The following is a 26,116-nucleotide window of genomic DNA, read 5'->3' as shown; positions in this document are numbered from 1 at the left end:
TCAAAATGTTCATTGCCAATACATAGGAAAATAATTTGTATTTTGATAATGTGACTAATACTGGCAAACTTGTTTACTAAAAGTTTTTCTGTGGATTCTTTGGAATTTTCTATATTCATGATTATACCACTTGAAAACAGATTTACTTCTTCCTTTCCAATTTAGATGGCTTTTCTTCCTTTATTTTGTCTAATTGCTCTGACTAGTACCTTCAGTACAATGTTGAATGGAAGAGGCAAGAGTAGATTTTTTTGGCTTATTCTTGGTAAAAGGGGAAAGCCTTCACTACATCACCATTAAGTGATATTAGCTGAAAAATTTGAGTAGATATCTTTTATCAGGTTAATAGTAGTCCCTTACATTCCTAGTTTCTTGAATTTTTTTTCATAAAAGTTTGTTTGACTATGTCAGATGTTTTTCCTGTATGCACTGAGATGATCATATGCTTACTTTTAATTTATTTGTATGGCATATTACATTGCTTGGTTCTCATGTGCTAAACTAATCGTATAATTTTGGTATAGATACAAATTGGTCATGGTATATAAACATTTTTATGTGTTCTGGATTTGCTTGCTGGTAATTTATTAAAGGTTGATTTTTTTTCATCTAGTTATAAGTAATATATTTTTCTGTAATGTTTTCTTGTAATGTATTTGGCTTTGGTATCAGAATGATGATAGCCTTATAGGATACATTAGGAAATACACTCCTCTGTTTCAGTTTTTGGAAAAATTTTATAAAGGATTGACAGGGTTTCTTTTTAAAACATCTTGTTGAATTTGCAAACAAAGCAGTATAACCCTAGGCTTTTCTTTTGGGAAATTTAAAATTATTAATTTAATCTCTTTACTAGTTATAGATCTATCCAAATATTGTATTTCTTTTTGAGACAGATTCAGTAGTGTTTACCTTTCTAGGAATGTGTTTATTAAATCTAGATGATCTCATTTAGTCATAAAATTATCCTTTTCCATTTTAAAATTGAATTAGACTACTTTGGAAATAAAATTTGCCACAAGGCTGCTCCTTGTTGTTGTTTGTTATTGTTTTTGTTGTTATGGTTGTTGCTGCTGCTACAGCTCTTTGCCTGTCTAGTGATTTTCCAAGATTAATTCAGTAAGATTCATATTCTTTTTCATGTGTAGCCAGTAAAGTTTCTCTTCAACCTGCTTGTCTGAGATTTCACCTGAATCAAAATTTCACTTTGAATCAAAGAGTCTCCCACCTTTGCCAAGAGGCTCTGGGTGTTGAGGCACACTTCAGTACTCTGGCAGTTTCTATGTCTGCCTTATCCCTTTTTTTCTCTGCTTATATACCTCAAGGTCTGTCAGAAATGAGAGAGTAGTGCCTCCTCAAGTCTTTCTGGTTATGCACACAATTCAGCACACGCATGTGACCTTCTATATTCCCAGAAATCTGGGAATATAGATTTTCAAAGCTCCATGTGGACATATTGTAATCAAGATCTTTTCTTTTCTTTTCTTTTCTTTTCTTTTCTTTTCTTTTCTTTTCTTTCTTTTCTTTTTTTTCTTTTCTTTTCTTTTCTTTTCTTTTCTTTTCTTTCTTTTCTTTTCTTCTTTTCTTTTCTTTTCTTTTTTTCTTTTTTCTTTCTTTTCTTTTCTTTCTTTCTTTCTTTTTTCTTTATTTCTTTTCTTTTTTAATTTTCTTTTCTTTCTCTTCCTTGCCTTGCCTCGCCTCGCCTCGCCTCACCTCGCCTCTCCTTTTCTCTTCTCTTTTCTGTTCCGTTCTGTTCCAGCTAGTCTCTTGAGTAACACAATTGATAATATTGCCTCAGACAGCTGTACTGTTTATTGATAACTGCTGATTATTTTGTGAAAATTTCATAGGGTTTTCCCCACTGAAAAAATTCTAAGTCAGATTTAGTAAAGAATTAGCTCTGTTAATTGGGTTATTCCACGGAATTTTTAAGCAAATAGAGAGAACATTATTTGAACAATTCAGGAAAACTTCCAACCCTTTTTGGCTTCTCCAGAGGTCCTAGGTTGCTGATTTTTAAGGATACTATGGAACTCCTGGTGAAAGTTGGATGGAAAGAGACTGAGTTAAAATATCACAAATCTTGCTGCAATTACTGAAGATTACTAAGATTATTATTATTTAGATTCAACCATTTTCTTGATTGAATGTTATTCAGATTTTTGTTAAGCATTTGGTTAATTCCTAGAATTCTGGAAGAATTGTTTTTGACAATATTTGTCAGTACTCTTACTATTTTTATGAAGGACATCATTTTTGTTGGTCCTTCCTCTGACAATCCAGAAACACTCCCCTTTCTTGAATCTTCTGAATTTATAACAAATATGTTATCTATGGTTTTTTAATGATCAATAGATAATTAAATTATAAGTGTGCTGGTTAAGTAAGAAAACATTTCAGAATGGCTATTTAGCATTTTATATATTCTATTAGGCCAAACACTCACATCCATATTACTTCTATGAAGATTATGCAAATTAATATTTATAAATTGAAACTACATGGCATAAAGGAAAATGAAGGTCTAACAAAATTTTTGTCTAGTTGTCATTGGAATATATCAATTTCCAGGATTGGCCAAGAGAGATTTAATTATAAGTGAAAGAAACATATTAAACTTGAAAATTTTTTCACATACTGCATTTGGTATATATTTTCCCCCAGTGACATTCAGATAGAGCTTGAATGGCCAATAATCTAATTAATATGCTTAGGACATCATAATAAAATATAAAGCAATATATTTTTAATCATAAGAATTGATTGTCCTTTTGCTATTTCATGCACCTATCTTATTATTTTGTATTATTTTCTACTGTGGATAGGGAGTTGGTGGAATAATATAATTTTTTCATTGTGTAGAGCTTTGAATATCCTCTAGGCCTGCTCTATTGATCATAGCTTGGAAGATATTTATAATTTGGAACTTATTCCTAAAATAAAAATGAGAAAGCCTTGATCCCGAATTTATGAGAAGTTTTCTCTACACTTATATGCCCTACCAATGTCACCTGAAATACTCTGTTTTCGGATTCATATAAAACTAATTTTAATCAGAGCATTTTTCAATTTTAAAAATATAAAATATGTAAAATGTACATATTAAACATAACATGTGTCTTTTTTCATAAAACAAGAGTTACTGTTGATTATAAAAGAAAGAAGGAAAGAAAAAAGTTAAAACCAAAAGGAAAGAAAAAATGTATTTCATAAAATAACCCATTACATAATTCTATTTTCAAAGGAAAGTTGCATTTATGTTTAAAGTAGAAAATGCCTACAGTTAGTAGGTGCTTTAGAAATATAGGTCATAACAAGTATTTCCCATTATATCACTAAAGGTTTGGAAGTAATATTAAATTTTCTTTATAAAAAAGCTATTTTGTTTTGTAACTCTGCTAGATGCCCTAAAGCATCTATATACACAAGAATGTGTTTACAAACATAGATTTCTTTAAAAACAATGAATACTCAGGGTGCCTGGCTGGCTCAGTCAATAGAGCATGTAACTCTTGACATAAGGGTCCTGAGTTTGAGGCATAGAGCCTATTTTGTTTATTTTCTAAATAAATAATTTGTTTATTTTATTTGTTTTATAAGTAAATAATTTGTTTATTTTATTTATTTATTTGAGAGAGAGAGAGAGAACATGAACAGAGGGAGGGGTAAAGGGAGAGGGAGAGGGAGAAGCAGACTCCTGCCTGAGCAGGTTATGCATCTCAGGGCTCCATCCCAGGACCCTGAGATTATGACCTAAACTGAAGGCAGACGCTTAATGTTCTGAGCCACCCAAGCATCCTATGGAGCCTATTTGAAAAAAAAAAAAAAAAAAAAAAAAGAAAGAAAGAAAAGAGAAAAAAAGAAAGCAATGAATGTTCTCAAACTTCTTTCTTTTTTTTTTTTAATAGATCAACATCTTACGGTTTATAATACACTCACATTTATACACAAATTTCATGTTTACAAGTACAAAAGGCAAAAGACCCTCCAAGAATCGAAGTAAATGCATCAGTAACTACATTCAATAGTGTTAAAACTGTTGTCCCACTCTCCCATTTTCCCAAACCTAGAAGGAAATTGTAACAGCCATTGCACTCACGGACATCATTTTCAGAAGTTGGAGATCGTGTGTAGTTTGGCACACATCTGGATTTCTACAGAGCTAAACTGAGAGTCTATTGTGTTCCAGGCTAAATCAGCCAGAAGAAAGTCATCCATTGCTGTTTGAGTTTCGTTGCTGGTGAAGAACAAGCTCCCCAGGGTTTCGAAGACGGAATTCATTGTGTTTCTGTACTGTTCAACTGAACTTTGCTCTCTACAGTAGAGATATATAAAAATATACAGTAGGTATATTTTTAGCAGGAGATTCCTTCAGTTTGGGTCTCTGTGTCAGATGAATCAGTACTCATGGAAAAGCTGGAGTGTTTCAGAATACTTCCCAGAGGCAGATGGGGGCTACTGTCTAAAAAGAAGTTTAAGTCTGTCTGTGTCTGTGGGTCAAACATTTCAAGGCCTAAAAAGTTAGAATCTCCCCTACAACTATAGGACTGAGCACGGGTGTCTGCAAGGAAGAAGTCCATTTGGGTTTCTATGTCCAGCGATTCCAAGACAGGCTCAGTGGTCATGGTGTTAAGCTCACTCTCTTTGGTTTGAGTCTGGATATTTGAGGCCGACAAGAACTCTTCAATATCAAAACTCATTGCAGGATTCTGGGTAGGGCCAGATGGAAGCTGGGGGTCAGGTCCAGTACTCGTGTCAGACAAAAGACTATGATTGTCCAGTGTCTGACTGAGCAGATTACTTGACAAGATGTTTCCTAATCACTTAATAAATCTATAGTTTGGGTATGATTATCTGTCATGTTCTGTGAAGGAAGCATACTGTGCTGTGCACTGAAGTTTATAATTGGTGCAGATTTCTCAAGATCTTGATTTAAAGTGTTAGGGTGGTTCTGAGGTAACAAATCATGAGTGACAGTTTCTGCTACTAAGCTGCTGCCTATAATACTGTCTGTAGAAACACCATAGGATGGATGGACGCTCTCAAAAATGTCTCCATGCATTACAGGTTGGTCCATCTGTACTTAGTTATCTGTCAGATTCTGCACTCCACTGGTCTGGGTTTCTCTGGAGATCCCACCTGACTGGTAACAGGCATCTATAAATGCATCAGTCTGAGCAGCTATGGATGAGGTCACCTTAGAACTGGGCAAAAACGTTTGCATACGAACGCTATGGGAAGGGAGACTTGAGAACCAAATGTCAAATCTTCTTGAAAACAAGAAGGTACAGAGGAATAGGGCCAACCCACTATGTGGAAGGTAGGAAGTGTGGTGTGGTGTAAGACAGGTCCGTCTGTATGTTGATGGAAGAAATGCTGTTCTTCTGACAGGTGTTCCCTAGTTCTTGTGAAGGATCAGACAGGCTCTTACCCAAGTTCACTTGAACACCTGTACTAATTGGCTTCATTGCCACAGGACTTACAATTTTTGAAAGAGGGAGACTCTCTTTAAGACAGGTAGCCTCTGAATCTAGGCCAAGGATGAGGGTTCCTACTGACAAGGGCAGTATGTACACAGCACCTGGGGCAGAACCTTGATGATCTACACCCAACACCACAGGCTGAGCCCAGGAGTCGGCTGTAGGCACGAAGACAGGCACGGGAGAAAACTGCATAACAGGAAATTTCATCAGAGCCACTTTGGGCTTGGGTAAAAGCAACTTCTGAGAGTATCTTGGAGGTGGTGTGAAAGTCTGCTTTCTGGCATTAGAGTTGCAAGAGTCTTCAAAAGATGCAACCAGCTTTATTTCTGAAGTTTCCAGTTCCTGAGTGTCTGGTTTGGGAACTGGTTGGGTGCTTAGGGACTCAGTGGTCTTACTGGACAACTTCTGGCTGTGCAGGCAGCTGTTTTCCTTTTTTTACTCGGTAGATCCCTGTGCTCTGCTGGGATCTCATGTGCAGTGCGGTAGATGTGGGACTGTAAAGCAGTTCTACTGGCATAGAGACAGCCGCGTGTGCACTGGAAGGTCTTGCCACAATCCTCTGCATGCCTTTCAAGTCCCATTCTGTGCCATAGGAATTGCTGCACTTACTGCATTTATGCTTCTTTTCAGCATGCATTTTCATAAAGTGCTGTTTTACGAGAGAAAATGGTCTGTCAGGGCTTCTAGGGCGTCCTTCAATTGGACAACAGTAGAATTTCGGTACGGCTTTCAAGTCTTTATTTATTTATTTATTTATTTATTTATTTATTTATTTATTTATTATTAGAGTTCAATTTGCCAACATATAGCATAACACCCAGTGCTCATTCCGTCAAGTGCCCACCTCAGCGCCCGTAACCCAGTCACCCTCACCCCCCGCCCACTTCCCTTTCTACCACCCCTTGTTCGTTTCCCAGAGTTAGGAGTCTCTCATGTTCTGTCTCCCTTTCTGATATTTCCCACTCATTTTTTCTCCTTTCCCCTTTATTCCCTGTTACTATTTTTTATATTCCCCAAATGAATGAGACCATATAATGTTTGTCCTTCTCCGATTGACTTACTTCACTCAGCATAATACCCTCCAGTTCCATCCACGTTGAAGCAAATGGTGGGTATTTGTCATTTCTAATGGCTGAGGAATATTCCATTGTATACATAAACCACATCTTCTTTATCCATTCATCTTTCGATGGACACCAAGGCTCCTTCCACAGTTTGGCTATTGTGGACATTGCTGCTGCTATAAACATCGGGGTGCAGGTGTCCCGGCGTTTCATTGCATCTGTATCTTTGGGGTAAATCCCCAACAGTGCAATTGCTGGGTCGTGGGGCAGATCTATTTTTAACCCTTTGAGGAACCTCCACACAGTTTTCCAGAGTGGCTGCACCAGTTCACATTCCCACCAACAGTGTAAGAGGGTTCCCATTTCTCCACATCCTCTCCAACATTTGTGGTTTCCTGCCTTGTTAATTTTCCCCATTCTCACTGGTGTGAGGTGGTATCTCCTTGTGGTTTTGATTTGTATTTCCCTGATGGCAAGTGATGCGGAGCATTTTCTCATGTGCTTGAAAATGGATGAAAGATCTAAATGTGAGACAAGATTCCATCAAAATCCTAGAGAAGAACACAGGCAACACCCTTTTTGAACTCGGCCATAGTAAGTTCTTGCAAGATACATCCACGAAGGCAAAAGAAACAAAAGCAAAAATGAACTATTGGGACTTCATCAAGACAAGAAGCTTTTGCACAGCAAAGGATACAGTCAACAAAACTCAAAGACAACCTACAGAATGGGAGAAGATATTTGCAAATGACATATCAGATAAAGGGCTAGTTTCCAAGATCTATAAAGAACTTAGTAAACTCAACAGCAAAGAAACAAACAATCCAATCATGAAATGGGCAAAAGACATGAAGAGAAATCTCACAGAGGAAGACGTAGACATGGCCAACAAGTCTTTTCTTATTGTTGGATTAACTATGCCATCCTGCAGGCGGTGGCTCTTGACCAGGTGCATGTTGAGCACTGGGCTGTTGGGCAGGATCTTACCGCAGCCCCGCGCCCTGCACAGGATGTCGGTCCCACCGCCCGGGACAGCTCACCCACCCACGGCTGGACGTCGGGAGCCCTAGAGGCCGTCGGGACGGTCGCGGCGCCTGAGGCCAGAGCTGCGGGCCCCACTGCCACCCCCTCAGAGGCCACCGTGGCTCCTGTGCAGCAGAAGGACCAAGGGACCTCAAGCTTGCTTTCTTTCTTTCTTTCTTTCTTTCTTTCTTTCTTTCTTTCTTTTTCTTTCTTCTTTTTCTTTTTCTTTCTTTAAGTGGTGGGGAGGGAGAGGAAGAGAGAAAATCTTAAAGGCTCCACGCTCAGCTTGGAGCTGGATGTGAGGCTCCATCTTACAACCCTGAGACCATGACCTGAGCCAAAATCAAGAGTAGAAGGCTTAACCAACTGAGCCACCCAGGGGCCCTGCTCATGAAATGTTTTACCATTTTAACCATTACCCTGGTAGTTCTTATATTAATAACAATGAGGAATTAGCAGTTTGTTACTCCATTAAATAGATGTCACTTTCTTGATGTTTTAAAATAATTGTTCATGTACGCATTTCAAAAATAAAAGCATGCTAAGAAAGCAAATATAGGGGGTTCTGGGTAGCTCAGTCTGTTGTTAAGCCTCCAGTTCTTGGTTTCAACTCAAGTCCCGATCTCAGGGTTGTGGGATCAAGCCCTACATGGAGCCCCTCCTGGGTCTCTGTGTTGGATGGAGTCAGCTTGAATTTCTCTCTCTCCCTCTGCCACTTCCTGCCTCTCTCTCTCTCTCTCTCTCAAAAATAAATAAATAAATAAATAAAGTAACAACATGAATTTATTTGAAAATTGGTTGAAAGTAATATAAGTGAGAAACTCTCTTGTCTATATTAAAATATTTTCTGATTCATCTTAGATTTCTTCTTTTTATATGTCTTCACATATAATTTTTATTCTATGAATTGATTACATCGTTATTGAAAAAAGTTCAAGTTCTATGAAACACAAAATTGAATATTAAGTAAATCAGGGTAAAATTAAATTTGCACAAATTCAAGCACATACTTACTATTTCAACAACTCTAAATCAGTTAGTTGAAAACAAAATTTTAGTCAAATATGCACAGTTTTTATCTTTCTTTATATGACAGAAACCATCTGGGATATTGGCATAGTATGGATAATGGTTCACATTTTCAGTTTTCATCCAGATGTTGGCAATAGTTAATGCATAGCCTTTGAGTGTTTGGCAAATTATAGTTATTAGAAATAGTGTTAGCCTTGTTATACTTTGTGGAACATATTTATTCAACCTTTTAGTTACCTAGTATTTCAGAATTTGTAAAATTATATAAAAATTATTTTAAGAAAGCTATACAGCAGATAAATTTAAGTTCATATCCTGCATAGCACATTAGATATTTTACATATGTGACATTGTAATTTTATTGCAAATTCCTCATTCTCAATTAATTTTCAGCATGACAAACTGAGACATAGCTAGTCAGATCCCGCTGAGCTCATTATTCATTTTGTTCAGCAGCCCTGCAGGGCTGATCTGAACTTAAAGATCACACTGGCTTTAAATAGAATTTCACAGAAGACTAAATGAAATGAAAGAAAATAGAGAAAAGATCCTTGCACAGTCTATGTATGATGCTCAAAGAATAATAATTTTTATTCTAGTAAATTATTGTTTTTTATTCCAATATCTTAAATAAAAATCTATTTTCCCAGGCTTAAATTTGATGGTTGAATTTCCAAAGTTTCAACTGCCCCATTTTTTTGTAGTTTAACATTTCTTTTGTGGGATAAATTTGTACAAATAGATTTTAAAAACTTTAATTGATTATTCTTAAAAGCTTAACTATTATGGCATAATTTTAGAATATTAGAAAAGGCTTTAAAATAAACATATCTAATCCCTACACTTCTTTCTTTCTTTCTTTCTTTCTTTCTTTCTTTCTTTCTTTCTTTCTTTCTTTCTTTCTTCTTTCTTTCTTTCTTTCTTCTTTCTTTCTTTCTTTCTTTCTTTCTTTTTTCTTTCTTTCTTTCTTCTTTCTTTCTTTCTTTCTTTCTTTCTTTCTTTCTTTCTTTCTTGATTTTATTTATTTGAGAGAGAATAGAGTGAGAGAAAGAGAGTGGAGGAAGAGGGAGAGAGCATGAGTGGGGATGAGGGACAGAGGGAACAGAGGAAGAAGGACAAGCAGACTCCTCCCTGAGCAGGGAGTTGGTGCAGGACTGGATCCTGGGACCCTGAGAATCATGATCTGAGCTTAAGGCAGATGTTTAACCAACTGAGCCACCCAAGCAACCCTGAATCCCTACATTTAGAAGAGAACTGTGATACCCATATTTTAAATAACTTACTTTTTTAATGGGATATTTTCAATAGATATTTCTTCTCTCCAAACAATTAATTATCAAAGTCAATGCAATAACACAACTTTTTTTTTAGAGGAGGGAAGGGCAAGGGGAGAGGGAGAGAGAGAATCTTAAGCAGGCTCCATGCCCATTGCAGAGCCCCAAGCAGCTAATATCAGGACCCTGAGATCATGACCTGAGCCAAAATCAAGAGACAGATGCTTAACTGATAGAGCCATTCAGGCCCAACACAACATTTTTTATCAAAACTACTATTGACATTTCTATATTATTCTGTGCTCACCACAAGTGCCCCTACCATCTGATATCATACAATGCTATTATAGTAACATTGACTATACTCTTTGTTGTGTCTTTTATCCCCGTGACTTATTCTATAACTGTACCTCTTACTCCCCTTCACTTATCATGCCCATCTCCCACCCACTCCTCTCTGGCAACCATTAGTTTGTTTTCAGCATTTATGTCAGATTCTGCTGAAAATCTAGCCTATTTAGAGTAAATGACTCAATCTATGGCTGAAGGCTTATTTGTTAAACCAAAATGTATGATAATTTATGAAACCTCAGAATAATCACTTTCCTGCCACAAAGCATAGTCCTTTTATGGAAAACATCACCTTACCAAAAACAAGCAAAAACCTGTCATTTAATGTAGACAGATTTTAAGAATTCCACAAAAATATCAAATGGCTTATAAAGTTATTGAGACATGAAAAAAAATCACAGACTCTAAAATGAAAAGAAAACTGCAAAAGTGAAAACAATGATTGCAACTTAAAAACATCTGTATGCCCTCTAAATTCTAACACTAAATATAGATTTAATATCCATAAAATTTTATATGGATAATATAGTATGGATCAGGCTTCTTAAGTAGATGATAGGAAAAATATTAAACATTATCAGCTATGTACAAATCAGTGTGAATTAGTCTATCAAAATCTATTAATGACAAATCAAGAGCTTATGACTAATAAATGGATCTAAATTGAGGACAGTAATACTTCAGATGAAGAAAGGATCAAATAATGACAAAACAGAAATGAGGGAAAAAAAACAAAATCACAACTTTGCTAAAGTCTAGAGCCAAATGTTATGACCATGCATCCTTTAAAATATAGTAAATTTATGAAAAAAAATGTGTCTTATTTAGAGGGTTAACAAGGAAGGGGTAGTTAACTGTATTTTTCAAATGTTCTAAAATAGAATTTGGAAATGAAAAATACCTTAATAACATAGAAATATTTCATTATTATGTATCTTGCCATCAGCCAGGTAACTTAAATCATAGGATTAGATAATGTTAACAGAACAAATAATATCTTATAAAATGGAACTGATCTGGCCACCCTCATTGCTTTCCAGTATACTTGATTGGAATTGATTATGAACTAGGCCATACAGAAAATAGTTGCATAAAATAAGGCATTGTTCTCTGACCCTAATGGAGTAAAAATGGCCAATACAGAGCAACTCACAAAGCACATAATAAAAACACATGCAAATGATCCATGGCATAGAAGGAAATTAAAGTGGATTACAGAAAAAAAAAACACAGAACTGATAAAAAGACTATGAAAAATTTCAAAATAATCCAAGTAACATCATAAAAAAACAAAATATTACTTGGAATAAATGTATACCTTCTTGTATACTAAACACTGGAGTTCTTCAAGAAGGAAAAATGGGGTCCTATTATCAGATAAATTTCTCTATGGTGTTAGAAGTCTTTCCTATTAAACTATTTAAAGAACTCCAAAGTAAACTATTTAAAGAATTCCATAAACATAGTATTACACTTGAAATGACTTGCTATTAAACTACTTAATAAAGAGGCTATTTTAGTAGTTTATTTTATAATTAGATGTGTGAGAAAACCAAATTATTGTAATGGTTATTTGGAGTTACTAAATTGTGTGATGTTCATTGTGCACCAGTGCATAACCAAAAGACCGTTATTTTTTCCCCATTTCTCTCCTATTCATTCATTTGCCAAAATTATTATGAAGAAGTTAATTTAGTGAATCATAAAATATTATGTATACCGATGCCCCAAATATGTAAAATATTATGACATTTACAGTGGAGAAAATGTTGAAATGGTTTAAATAATATCCACAAGTTTTAAAATTTGCCTTATTTGTGTCTGCATTTACTTATAATCTCAAACTACCATGGACCTACTTCTCAGTCTTGAATCTTTTTCTTTTAATGGGTCAGAATTTTTTTTAATAGTTCAAAGATAAAGGAAAAGATGTTGGAGGTCTTCGTGGAACAAGTGGTCCTTGGAAGACCCAGTGGGAACAAGAAGTGGAAACAAATTATATGGAAAAAGTGTTTAAAGTGATTGCAAATAGAAAAAAAAGTCTTCTCCCAAGGTGATTCTTTCTGCCTATATTCCTTGGAAGGTTTCCCAGAAAGGTGGAGCTGAAAATATCCCATACTACTCTATTGTGTTGCACGTACTAGTGGTAGAAAGGCTGAATGTCATTTACTAGCCATGAAACGGAATAGAATCCTAAATATTTATAAAGATCTAGTGAAGACAATGAAGTTAAATAAATAAATAAAAAGTTTCATAATAAGATATTGAGGAGTAAGGAAAATGAAATATCAGTGATTACAAATGTGGTGAATTTGTTTTGCATATTGAAAATATACAAGCAGAAGAACCACTTAATATATGACTTGGCTAATAAAAATTATATAGAGGGGTTAAGTACATTGCCCAAGATTATATAAATAAGAGATTGCCAAAACAGGATTTGAACCTATGGAGTCATGTTCACAATGCAAGCTCTTAATAATTTTGTATCGCTTCAGTAATCAGACCCATTATTCCTATTACCATATTTCAAAAATGACTGTGGAAAAAATAGTTATCAGCATCATGGAATTGATGCAGTGACTGCAGAGATTAGATAGAAAGAAATAATGAATATTTTTCCTCTTTTATGAAACATTAAGATAGAATTATCTCTATTCCTCAACTGTTAATTGAACAAAAACATGCTGTAATACTAGGTCATATCATCTTATTAAGATTACTAGAATTCCATCTCTATTTCTAAATTCTTCATTCTCTCATTTAAAAATGCACATGATAGTAAAATATAGAACATCCAAAAAGAAAACTCATGATAGTTTTATCAACTAGTTTTACACTGATATCTAATAAATTCCTTCTATGCTAAATGTAACTAGGTCAAGTTTGGATATGTGATCCACCTTAGCATTAGAAATAAAGATTATCAACTACTAAAATCAGGTCAGTGTGCATTCCTAAGGAAGATTGACAGAAGCTAAAATAGTTGTAAAGATCAAGAGATTACAGATTTAGTTTAGCTTTTCTATGGAAATGGATGCATACACTGCAACCATCACTTCTCTGTAGAAGTATGTATTGTTAGACATAATTTTCACATCATAAATCAGTTCGGCAATATTTTTTATTTTAATATAATTAATTGAGAACATTTCAGATCTTCAATTTTATGTGCTGGTTGAGATTAAATAATAAACACAGTAAATGCCTTGTTTATGTACTAGCTGTCAATAAGAAAGAAACTCATTGGACCAAAAAAGCAATAATTTATTTAAAAAAGTAAAAAATTTGTAAAGAAATATTATTTAATGTATTTACAATAACTGAAGAATATGTTTTACTGAAGGAAGCTTTAATATGGCATTTTCAAAATGCCAAAAACACTGTTCTAAAGAAACCAACTTTATTCAAATGTTGTGTTAATCCTTATCCTTGCCTAATACTTTAAGCAAGGAAAGCTAATCTGGATTTATGTCATCTGAATAATGTCCTATATCCAAACATGATGTAATCTCTCATTTCTTCTACTTGAAATCTCTGTTTCCTTTTTCCTTTGCTCCCAGCTGTCTTCTGTTGTCTTTCCATAAATTCCATTTACTGCATTTAAATAAAAAAATCAGGGAAAGAAGATAAATAACACACAACAATTTAAATCACAGTGGTTTCATCACTGAACATTTATTCGAAAGGCCTTCCTTTGAATTTTTAAATACTCATTTCTGAATATTGTTTAAGAAGCTTCTGAAGCATAGTGTAGTAAATATTTTTTTCTTTTAAGTATGACATAAAAATTTAAAAACACATAATTATCTTGAATAATATTTAGCAATACTATGTTCTTTAGTCACTATTTTGCTTAAATTCTGATTTATGCATTTTCACAGAGTTTAGCTATTTAACCAGGGATGAGAAGTTACAGACTTTTGAGAACTCGTTATTATCATTATTAATTTGGTTTAAACTGAATAGAACCATACAGAGACATCATACTATGATATTTACGTCTGTTTCTTATTAAGCTTTCCTGTATTTTCAGATCCTTATTTAATGCCAGAGAAGGGAGCACTTTCTACTTTCTCATAAATAGTATGCAAATTCATCAACTTTATGACATTTGAAAATTTATTAGCTTAAAATTCTAAGTCACTTTTCTTTCTCACCCTTCTATAAACTCTACTATAGAATAAAACAAATTTAGAACATTTCAAAAACATGTATGAAGCATACTTAAATGCATATGATTGAAGTAATAATGTTACATAAGTTTTCAAATATGATATTGGTATCTTAAGAATATTTTTCTTTCAATACCATTTTGTTAATTAAAATGGGTATATTTGCTAATTGGTATATACATTATTAGATATAGTAAATCCAGCATTTTATAAAATTATGGAGTCTACATTTGATGGATACAATAAGGTTTTTGTTGATATTTTGAGACCAATAATACTACTTTATGATCAATGCCTCTATGCTATTTTCTCAAAAGATTCCATAGAAGGGTTGGTGTCTGGGTCACAGACTTCATTAGCCTATTACAAAATGTGCTATCAATTTAGATAAAATCAAAGAAGTCTGTGTTCGATATGATTAGTATGAATTATATAATTCCTTTCTTTGTAATGAATATCTCTTATTTTTAATATTCTATGTATCCTAATTTTCTGGGCATGGAAAGAGTAAATCACACTTGAAAAATATATAAATTCAGTTTTTTCCTATAAGAATAGTCAGATGACTATTCAGAGTACTCATGCAATAGAAAAATATTTCCATGGTTTTATCACATAATTATTGTAATCTAATTTTTTTTGGGGGGGAGGAAGTGTTAAAAGTCATGGTCCAGGAGTTCCCTTTATGTGTGAGAACTACTCACAATAGGACTGTAAGTATTAGAAGCTACCGATGAAGTGAAGGGAAATAATTAAAATTAAACAGAACAAAATAAAATTTCTAGCAACTGCTTCAACCAGCATACATGAAACACATTGAGTAGTAACTCATCAAGATGAATATATTAAATATATGTAATTTTTGTGTGTCAATTTATATCTCAACACAGCTAAAAACAAGTTAAAATACAATCTATATTGCAATTAAATATTTTAAAAAACACATTGTTTAATAACGAAATCATCCTTTTGTGTATTCGGGTCCATTGAAGCTTATACACCCCATTTTAGCCAATGAAATTTGAGAGATGTTTGTTCTTAGTTTCTGAGAATCATTTCCCTCAATCTCAAGGGAGAAGGACCAAAATTTTGTCCATCTATCTCCAGGGTTGAACAATGAAGCTCGTACCTTAATAGCTATTATAAACATTGACTTATAAACAAGTTAGTATATTATCGAACTAAACCCTTTAAAGGGCAAAGAAAAGAAATCTAAAGAATCTTGTTTCCTGATAAAATCAACATTCTTAAATTTAGGGGTGTGTGTGTTGTGTGTGTGTGTGTACGTGTATGTGCATGTGCGCGTAGAATGTTAACAGTCTTTTCCCAGGAGTTTCCACTGTCTATAGAAGGATCTGCTCGCATTAGCACTTCAAGTATTAGAAACCACAGACAAAGCTGAGTATGGTCGAACTTCGGGGCATAACTAAACAAAACAAAAAATAATATATTTTTAAAACCCAGCTTTATATGATGAATTTTCCTATGGCATAATGTCTGTATTGTTTCATAGGAAAAATTAAAACATAAAATCCTCTAAAGTTTTACATAGTGATCAGAGGAACCAAAAATTACTAGTTGCATTAATAATAATAAAGAGAAGGAATTATCAAATGAGACATGTGCAATGCTTAGGTTTAATTTTACTTATAGTTGTTTTATCAGTTAATATGTTATGAACTTATGCTTTGAAAGTATTGACTATTAAAAGTCTCCAAAGGAAGAGATCTTGTAAAAAAAATAGTTGCAGCCAGTTTAAAAAATAATTTTCTATTTTCTTGTAAATTTATATGAATATATTATTTAACTTTCAAGGTTTTTTTCTGGGTCTGGTATAACAAGTAGCTTAAGGAAGATGCTAAAGACAGGAAGGACATAAAAGTGGCACATGTAGAGGAAATGATAATGTATTTAAGCACAAACACATAAATTGATTTAAAGTGCAATTAAAAAATACAAATACAAGGATAAATTTGGATACCTATAATTCTCATTAGAAGGTGAATGTCGTCCCAAATTTATAGACAAATTATTGAGTCTGGAGAGGTCACATAATCTAGTTTGAAATGGGGCAAGCCACTGGTGGAAAAAAAAATATTGACTGGAAATAGATATGCAAGTACTATTGATACTGTGATATTGTTTTGAAATAGTAATCTTTAACCTTTTAAACCTCAGGCCTATGTAGAAATGGCTTAAGTTGTGTTTTTAGAGAATGCCCTTAATAAAATACACACATACACACAATCCTTTTAGATTAATCTTATGGTTTTGAACTGTCCAAAACACTTGAGATAACTTTGGTTAAAAGTGATAAATTTAGTGACAGAAAAATTTTAAAAATAAATCATTAAAGAACACAAAATTGTAAATTAACACATTTTAAAAACTTGTGGTCAAGATATATTAATTTATGATTAATATTTTGATTTTTTGCATTGATATTATACCCATGTTTGCTTAACCTAATGATTTGAAAATATAAACCATGCACTCAACTGAAAAAGAAATCGCAAAGTGAGAACAGGGTATGTCTTTACTTTATGCAACAATATCATTAATGATTAACAGAAATGGAAGAGTTTAAAAATACATGAATCAATCTCCACTATATTTGATGGAAAGCAGTGTTTGTGTGTGTGTGTGTGTATGTTTTCTTAGAATGGATTTTTCTTCTGATATTACCCATGGAAGTAATGCTTGTCACATAAAATTTCATCAGAAAAAACTGGCATATATAGACAAGGGAAGTCATATACAGTTCCGTTTTCTGTCACATGTTCAAAAGCCTGATATATCAAAAAAAGATAGATTCACAAAATTTTCTTTTCTGCTTCCGTATCTGTTTTTTGTTATTATGATATTTTTTATTGTGCTATTTCTAAAACTACCCATAAGTTTAGCTACATCTCACATAATTTACAGCTGCATAATTAATATACTTATACAGTTATGTTAAATCTGCATTCCCATTCACATGATTTGGTATCATAAAAAAATATATATTTATTATTATTAACCAAAATGTGCATTCCTATTCACATGATTTGGTATTATTCTTATAATATATACATATAATATATACACATATATATTTATTATTATTAACTAAAATCTTTCCTGTATTTAGAATATCTAGAAAGTGTTTTCTGGATCACTTTTGTTTTGTTTTATAATATTTTAATATTTTTTTCTTTTTGTTAAGGTTTTATTTATTTATTCATGAGAGACACAGAGAGAGAGGCAGAGACACAGGCAGAGGGAGAGGCAGGCTCCATGCAGGGAGTTGGATCCCAGGACTCCAGGACCACACCCTGAGCTGAAGGCAGACGCTCAACAGCTGAGCCACCCAGGCATCCCTTAAATTTTTCTTAAAAGCATTTTTAGTTTTAACTGCATTCTATCTCTAATTAATTCCAAGAGTAAATTCCATGTGGCTCAATTAGAAGGCATTTGTCTTTTTCCTGGTAAACATATATTAAGGAAGAAGTAAGTGTTGATAATTATTAGTTTGCTCATATTAAAATGTCACTATCATTTATTACATTTTAAAAACAAATTTATATTTGTGGATACTGCAACAGGAAAATGCATTTTTGAATAAAATATTAATTCAAGTTCTTACACTGCTTTGGTATTTAGGATAATCAACAATATCAATGCCTTAATTTGCAAAAATTAGTTTATTTTGGATCCCCTTCAAAATACTGTTTTGTTTTGTTTTGTTTTTCATGTTTTTGTCACTAGCATGAAGTTATAGGTTGTAACAAAGCAAAGTCAGTCTCAGTACTTTACCAAAGTCATAGATAATGTCTTGGACAGAGGGTTGGAAACTTCAGTAAACTGGTTCTAGAGTATGTAGCCATAACAAATGTGCACTGTATATTGCCTCTTTTTATATGTGCATATTCCTGTTTAATGTGAGAGGGAGTTAGACTGAATTGTCTCAGTTCGGTAAGTTGTTTTAATGTAATGGAAATAAGAAGATGTAATTTTTAAAAAAAAATTTAAACATTTTTTTAAAGATTTCATTTATTTATTCATGAGAGACAGAGAGAGAAAGAGAGGCAGAGACACAGGTAGAGGGAGAAGCAGGCTCCATGCAGGGAGCCTGACATGGACTCCATCCTGGGTCTCCAGGATTAGGCCCTGGGCCAAAGGCAGTGCTAAACCTCTGAGCCATCTGGGCTGCCCAAGAAGATGTAAATATTAACACTGTTATATGCAAGTTTATTTATAAAACTCGGTTATTTTCAAGAGTTTATGAACTATGGGTATGTTGAACAAATCTTGCCTGCAACTGATTTTGTTTAAAAAAAAAAAAAAGGAAGAGTAGTGAACCCATTCATTTGCTCTTGTTCATATCTGCTTTCCTACTTCAATAGCAGTGTTGAATAGTGGCCAAAAAAGACCATATAGCTCTCAAAATCTAAGACATTTACTTTCTGCCCCTTTACTGGAAAAGTTTGTAAACTTCTGTGTTCTAAATTAATGGACTTGATTCTTTTTTCTACTAGATTATTGAGGAAATGTCCATTCCCATTCCAACCCTAATTGGATTTTTGCTTTTATCTTGAACTCTTTGATTAAGATGTTATTTATCAAAATTTAATTGCTATAAATTTCCTAAAGATATAAATGTGTTTTTCCTAATGTCTTATTTATTTATTTTTAATTTTTTTGTTTTATTCCCTGATGCTTCAAATTACAGCTAGTTAACATTTTAATAGCTTTTAAAAAAAATTCATCTGTTCGCTATTTTGCCTATTTTGATAACAGGGATTATTAGTATAGCTAATATGAATATATGCCTTGACTTGTTTTGTCGGTTTGTGTTTCAAACAATGACAGTGATACTAAATTAAAGGAATGTCATTTTTATGGATAGAAGTAGGTAATTGTTCAGCACTTTGCCAGACCAAAACATTGCACAAATTTAGTTTTGTCTTTAAAGCATTTAATTCAGACCAACCAAAAAAATGGCAATGAGAAAACATGCAAGTTTTATTTGCCATAAAATAATGATAGATTAACTTCTTTTATAGGAACACACACACACACACACACAAACACACACGCAACATACAGAAATGCCTGTGGGAATTCTTTGAGAATATCCTATTGTGGGAGTTATTACTTTGTATAACTATAGCAAATGTATGATTTTTGGAAAACTTTTGGCCACTTGCCAATAACATGCACTCTTCTATTCACCATTCCAAATCAGCTATCTAACATATATTTGTAATTCTCTTACCCCTTCTATAACTAATAATTTCCTGTAAAAGACATAGGTTTAGTTTATTACAGAAAATTCAAGATGAAGAATGTTTTTGTCAGGGATACAAAAGCTAATTTTGGAACTGTTGGATTTTACAGTAAACATTCAAATGAAGATATTCTTTGATTGGATATTGAAGTTGAGATTTTCCAAGGAAGATCATAGTTCATAGAATAGTGTTAGAAATCACCAAATGATATACATAAAAGTTAAATCTTTGCTAAAGGATTTCTTCTTCAAATAAATATATCTGGAAAAGGCAAAGAAGAAAGCAGGGATTAATATTTAACATACTTCTTATTCTTTTTACAAAAATTGGTAGCCTAAATTGCGTTTACATGAATTAGAAGTGATGATGTATATAAGACATTAACATTCACTTGGGCATATAGTTTAGGAAGAAGCAACCAGTTTCTTACCACCCTGGGAAATGCCCTCTGCACTGTCAAGTATTCAAGAGTGAAATGAATGATACTTGTGGAACTTAACATATACTTTCATTTAATCAAGATACAAAAGCTAACACAGATTCACAGAATTACCAAGTCGTAATTTTTAACCATTAGTCACTTCCATGATCACTATGATTATGATGCTATGGTCTATGATAATTCATTTACAAACATTATAAACTCTAACAAAGAAAAAAGAGCAATTTTTGAATTTATAAGTAAATGATATAATATTGAGGATTATGAATATATATTCCTGCTTTTATAATTTGACTGTCATTCAAAAATATCTTTCACTTATCTATCATACCTCAATCTATCTTGATCCTGAGAATGTTTAATAAGATCACTCTATTTATTTGCAAAAGAAAAGGGCATTAACATTTTAAAGTCATTTTGCAGCACATTTAAGGGCTGAGGAGTACACATTGAAATTGTGTGGGATCATTATATTTTTCAGAGAATTATGGACTTATTGTGAAGTTGCAAGTTTTTCTAGACTTGGCCTTCTGGCATCTATTTAATGGCATGCTTGAGTGAACAAACCAAGCTCTTTTGTAGCTGTTGCATGCATGCATTCTTCAGTAGTTACCTCAATGATTTTGAGAGAGACAGAGATAGAGATAGAGAAAGAAAGGGAGGAATATAATTTTTTTCCAGGAAAGGAACAAAGCTACTATATAGAATAAAAATGACAAAAAATAATTGCATGATATGAAAAGTTTGGTCTTTCAATACACATGCCCATAGCACTGACAAGAGAAATTGCATAAGAGCAACTGGTGTTTATTTAAATCATTCTGCACTTGGAAGCTTTCAGTCCTATTTACTCGTAGTTTCAATTATTGTGAGATAGAAGATATTAACTTGATTACTAAATTTAATAAGAATACTTACAGATTTATGTTATATGCTCTAAAGCAAAATGTGAGTGCCCCATCCTACTTTCAATTACTATAGTTCTCTGCTACCTTTCTCCCTTATAAGCTTTAGTTCAGTTCAGGACATGTGATATTTATCTAAATTCATAAAAACAGCAGAAAAAGAAAGTGTTTTGAATATCTAAAGCCCTGAAGATTAATTTGTATAGTTAATTTAGGTAAAAATTAACAGTTCCTTCAATTTAGTTTGTTAATACTCTGAATTCTTTAAGGCACAATTAAATTTAAGTCTAGACTTTAATAGGGATTTATCAGTTCCTTTCATTTGGAATACATGGGATCACTAACTTTATGTTCATAGGTGTTATATTTCCAGTGTCTAATTTAGTGGATTGTGTGATGCTTTGCCCCCTCTGACAATTCTTAACTATATTATTTATCAACATAATTCTTTTCATGGACCAAAATATTTTAAGGTTCTTCAGCTGGCCTTTTGTGATAATTGAAATTGATTTTGTGCAGTGGAAATTAGATTATCTTAATAGGAACGTATTATTAGAGTTGAGTAGCAATTTTCCAGAATTCAATGGTTAAAATCTACTCAGTAGCAAAAACATGTAGCTGAAAAACAAATGATGGAAAACCTTACAATATTATCACACTTAAGGATCTTTAATTTAATAATAATTCCATCTATTATTATTTGATGAAAGAGGGAGAAGAGTATTAAATGTTTCATTTTGAGTTAGTAGATAGTTTTGGTTTGAATGGTTAAACTCACATCTAAAATGAAACGATGATAAGAAAGGACATTTATTTTACCAAACTTGATACACTATCACTTAAATAATTTAAACATCACGAATAAATGATGCATACTGAAATTCCAATAACTAAGTTTTAAAAATTAATATATTGAATTTTAAAGCAATTATAGTATAAATTAAAATTGCAAAATGAGAATAGTTTATTACGCAAATTAAAATTGCAAAATGAGAATAGTTTATTACACACAATAGTTACTTTATATAAGCTTTAAAGCCATTATGCCTTTCAAATATTTCTGGTCTTACAACATTTGATCATGAACTGGGTGATGACTTTATGAAATAGTTTAGGACTTTGGGACACCATCTGGATTGTATTTAAAATGATGTGATTATAGGTCTTGCATGGATTATTTAGATAGTAGAATAACTGAACTCATAAGCCAATATGGCATATAGAGTATATCACTCAGGAAAAGCCAGTTGTTATTTCCTGAATATGCTTAATAACTCATTCAAGCCACTTAATTGAGTTAAGTATATTTTATTATATACATATATAAAGTACTGCAGCTAAAACAGAATCATATTATGAAGTAAAGACGAATCAAAGATCTGGAGAAGTGATGAGTCAATTTACATAAAGAGCCTAGAGATGCTTTTGGAATGAAGTTCCTTGCAGCATTTTCCTCAGAGCTATAACCAAGATCCAAAAACAGGAGAAAATAATAAAAATAGTAAAGAGGAATTCACAGAAAAGGATTGAGTCAGAGGTGATGACACAAGCTATAGAAAAAGACCATTAGCAATTAGAAAGAGGTCTTGTCTCTGCCATTATATGACACAACTTATGAATCATCATTTTAGGCAACTTGAAGGAACTGAATCAATCTGATCTGACTGATTCCCTCTCTCCAGGAATTTATAGATCAATACAAGAGAACAGTGTGCACATTATTCCTACACCAGGTAGAATGATGTATCCTAAGCAACATGTAGGTAAGCCATTGTGGAAGAGGCAGCATTAAAGGATGAGTAACTTTTATACATGCTATATAAAGTCATAATACTCAAGTTTCTGACAGAAAACAAGTTCCAAAGATAAAAGACACAATATTTCTAGATCTAATAAGATCTGATTACTTTTCAAGCATCTCTTTAAATCTGTTAAGACTCTTCTTCCCTATAACTATTTTCAGATACAATCTTTTATTATATATATATATATTTAATTTTCTTCTAATATCTTCATTTAGAGCCACATTACAGAATTTTTTCTTAGAATGTTTTAATCTCTCTGGGATTACCCTTTTGGATATTTTTGTTCAGAAATTATGAATAGAATTTTATTTATTGAGGTTTACTTTTTTATTTTTTATTTATTTTTTTGAGGTTTACTTTTTTTAAAGATTTTATTTATATATTCATGAGAGACACAGAGGAGAGAGGCAGAGACATAGGCAGAGGGAGAAGAAGCAGGCTCCCTGCAGGGAGTCCCACACGGGACTCGATCCCAGGACCCCGGGATCTCACCCTAAGCTGAAGGCTGATGTTTAACTACTGAGCCACCCAGGTGTCCCTATTGAGGTTTATTTTAACATAACTTTCTTATTATCTGGCTAATAGAATAAGATGATGAAGAGTAATTTATTACCCTCCAGCCTGTCCCAAACACTTGATTAGATTCTTCACAATATCTTGAATTAAATATCACAAAAAAGGGCAGACTGGTTTGAATTTTTTAACATCATGCAACAGATGAGATGAGTGAGCTTCAAAAAGTTTAAGTACTTTCCTAAATGTTTGAGCCAAACAGGTCTCCCCAATACCAAAGTCCATGCATGCCTCCTGCAGATCCAGAAATCTACTCTTAGAAACTATGGCTTTATTTCTGGCCCTTCCAAAGTATGTCTATTTGTTGGCATTTTAAAGCTGAAGGTACTTACAGTATAAATTGAATAAGTGGAGGAAGAAATGAATCTATTTTTATATTACTCTATGAACATCTGAGGATCAATCTGCTAGAATATTGCTTCTAAAGATAAACAATGAACTAAATTATTTGAATAAACGCTTTGCTCTGGAGAGGTCAAAATATTGAAATTGATTACCCAGCAGGCAATTATTATTTCTCTTTTTTGCTTTTCCAAAGCATTTTGTCTTGTAATATATGTCCTTCAAGAAACGATGTGTTTAATATTTAGTCTATTTAATATTTTAACTCTGAGCTATTGTTCACTGAGGCAGAAATTTGGATATTGAAGTCATGCAGCTAAATCCTATTAGAAGGCTAAAGAATCTACTTAAAATTTCAGAATGTTGATATGGGCCATTTGCAGTGAATTGCAATGAAGCAGAAAATGCATTTTAGAGTTTGCTGTATTAGAGATAATGGAACTACTTTGCTCAAGAATAAAAAATTTAAATATAATTTTTTGTTTTACATCCAATCTCATTATATGTTTTAAAGTGACTTGTATTATATAATGTTTATCTCTGAAGTTTTAATGTGACTATGACATTTCATTAGTTTCAAATGCCTTTTCCCCAGATTTATTATTATGCAGTACCTACTCCCCAATCTCCATTTCTGTAGAACTGCATTTCCTTTTTTGTTGTTGTTTTTCTGACTCCTGCCTGGAAGAAAGTTCTTGACCTCTCATTGATCTGTTAGTGCTATGCTGCGACAGCTGTCACATATTTACGGCTCTTTTTTGAATGCTTTGTACAGTATCTTTTTACTTAATCGTTTTCTGTATATTTGATGTCACTATATCAGATTAATCTATTGGTCATGTGAATTAGATTAGTTCTTCTCTACATATATAAAAAGGAGAAGTGAAGGAAAAAGACAACCCAACCATAAGAGAGGTTTGGAGAATTATTGGTTGTGGATTTCCAAGATAAAAATTAGGGATTTTCACACAGCTGGGTTGATGCGATTTTTGCATACTAATTGGAGTTTCATTTAGCTCTGCCATTCATCCAGTCTTAAGGAGAGCGTAAAGGTTTGCATATGCTTTTGAAGAATTTATAAACAAACAGTAATAAGAACATAATACTATAAGGTAAATGATTTGTTTTTATTTTATAAAATATTCTTATATTTAATGTAAGAAACCTGAGAAGAGTCCAAAATGTATTTTAAGACATTTTCTGAAAAGGCCATTTGAAGTTTGTCTTGCAGTTTTTATGTCATCTGGTCAATCGATAAGTTTTTATGGAGCTCTCCTTATGATAAATTAAATGGACAAGCCACAGTTAACCTCTGCATTTGCAGCTTATCTATCACCAGGTACACCTCTATCTCCAAGAGGTAAACTAAGCTTCATTTATTCAAATGTATTTATAATGTATGCTTCTCTCCTTTTATCATGTGAACTGAAACTCTCTACTACACTCAGCCTATATCTAAAGTAACATGACTTATTCTAGCAATCTTTACAAATACTATTCTAGTATCTTCAACAACATGATTTATGACTCTTATTCTGGGAAACACTTGTCGGGGTTGATAAAAGTTGAACATTTTATTGCTCATCTCAGGAACGTCCCCAAACTCTATTTAAGTAAACATTAATATGCTCAACTTTTCCATAAATAGTATTCACATGACTAACTCTTAAGATTGTTCAAATCTTATCAAGTTGCTTAAGTATTATTTTTGGAAAGCCAGGATTTAACATCTTGCAGGCTATAGAGAACCAAGGAGAGAAGCTCTCCTTGTCACTATGGTCCAAGATCTTTTTTTTTTTTTTTTTTAAGATTGTGTTTATTTATTCATGAGACACACAGAGAGAGAGGCAGAGACATAGGCAGAGGGAGAAACAGGTTCTCTGTGGGGTGTCTGATGTAGGACTCAGTCACAGGACCCCGGGATCACGCCTTGAGCAAAAGGCAGACATTCAACCACTGAACCACCCAGGTGCCCTGCCCAAGATTTTAAATACAAAAACAACACTTTTCTTTGTAAGCCCATGGACATCTGGCTTGAGTGTCTTTCAGAACATTATGAATATAGTTAATTTTATTGGGTCCAAGTTTTTATGTATGTATGCATGTATATGTATTGAAGCTCCTCAAATATTAAGTTAATTTTGTGTTCTTGAGTTTAAAAAGAAAGAAACAAAAGGAAAAAATCCTTTATGTATTAAAAAAAGATAGAGTTAAAAAAAGACCTCTATAAAAAAAGAATCCTTTAATTATCAGATCAGATGTGAAAACTACTTTGTGTTTAGGACACTAGTATTTGTTTCTCTCTGGCCTTGTTTTTTTATTATAAATCTATATGAAGAAAGTACATTGGAGGAAGTAAGAAATAGATTCCAATGAG

General features: G+C 33.0%; 1 pseudogene; it reads right to left on the bottom strand.

Moving 5' to 3' along the window:
* Nucleotides 1–3,972: 3,972 nt before the first annotated feature.
* On the bottom strand, nucleotides 3,973–6,201 carry LOC144287473 (ATM interactor pseudogene; annotated as a pseudogene).
* Nucleotides 6,202–26,116: the final 19,915 nt, after the last annotated feature.

Source organism: Canis aureus, chromosome 17 (genome assembly GCF_053574225.1).
Source record: "Canis aureus isolate CA01 chromosome 17, VMU_Caureus_v.1.0, whole genome shotgun sequence".
NCBI lineage: Eukaryota > Metazoa > Chordata > Mammalia > Carnivora > Canidae > Canis > Canis aureus.
This window is presented reverse-complemented; position numbering and strand designations above follow the sequence as displayed.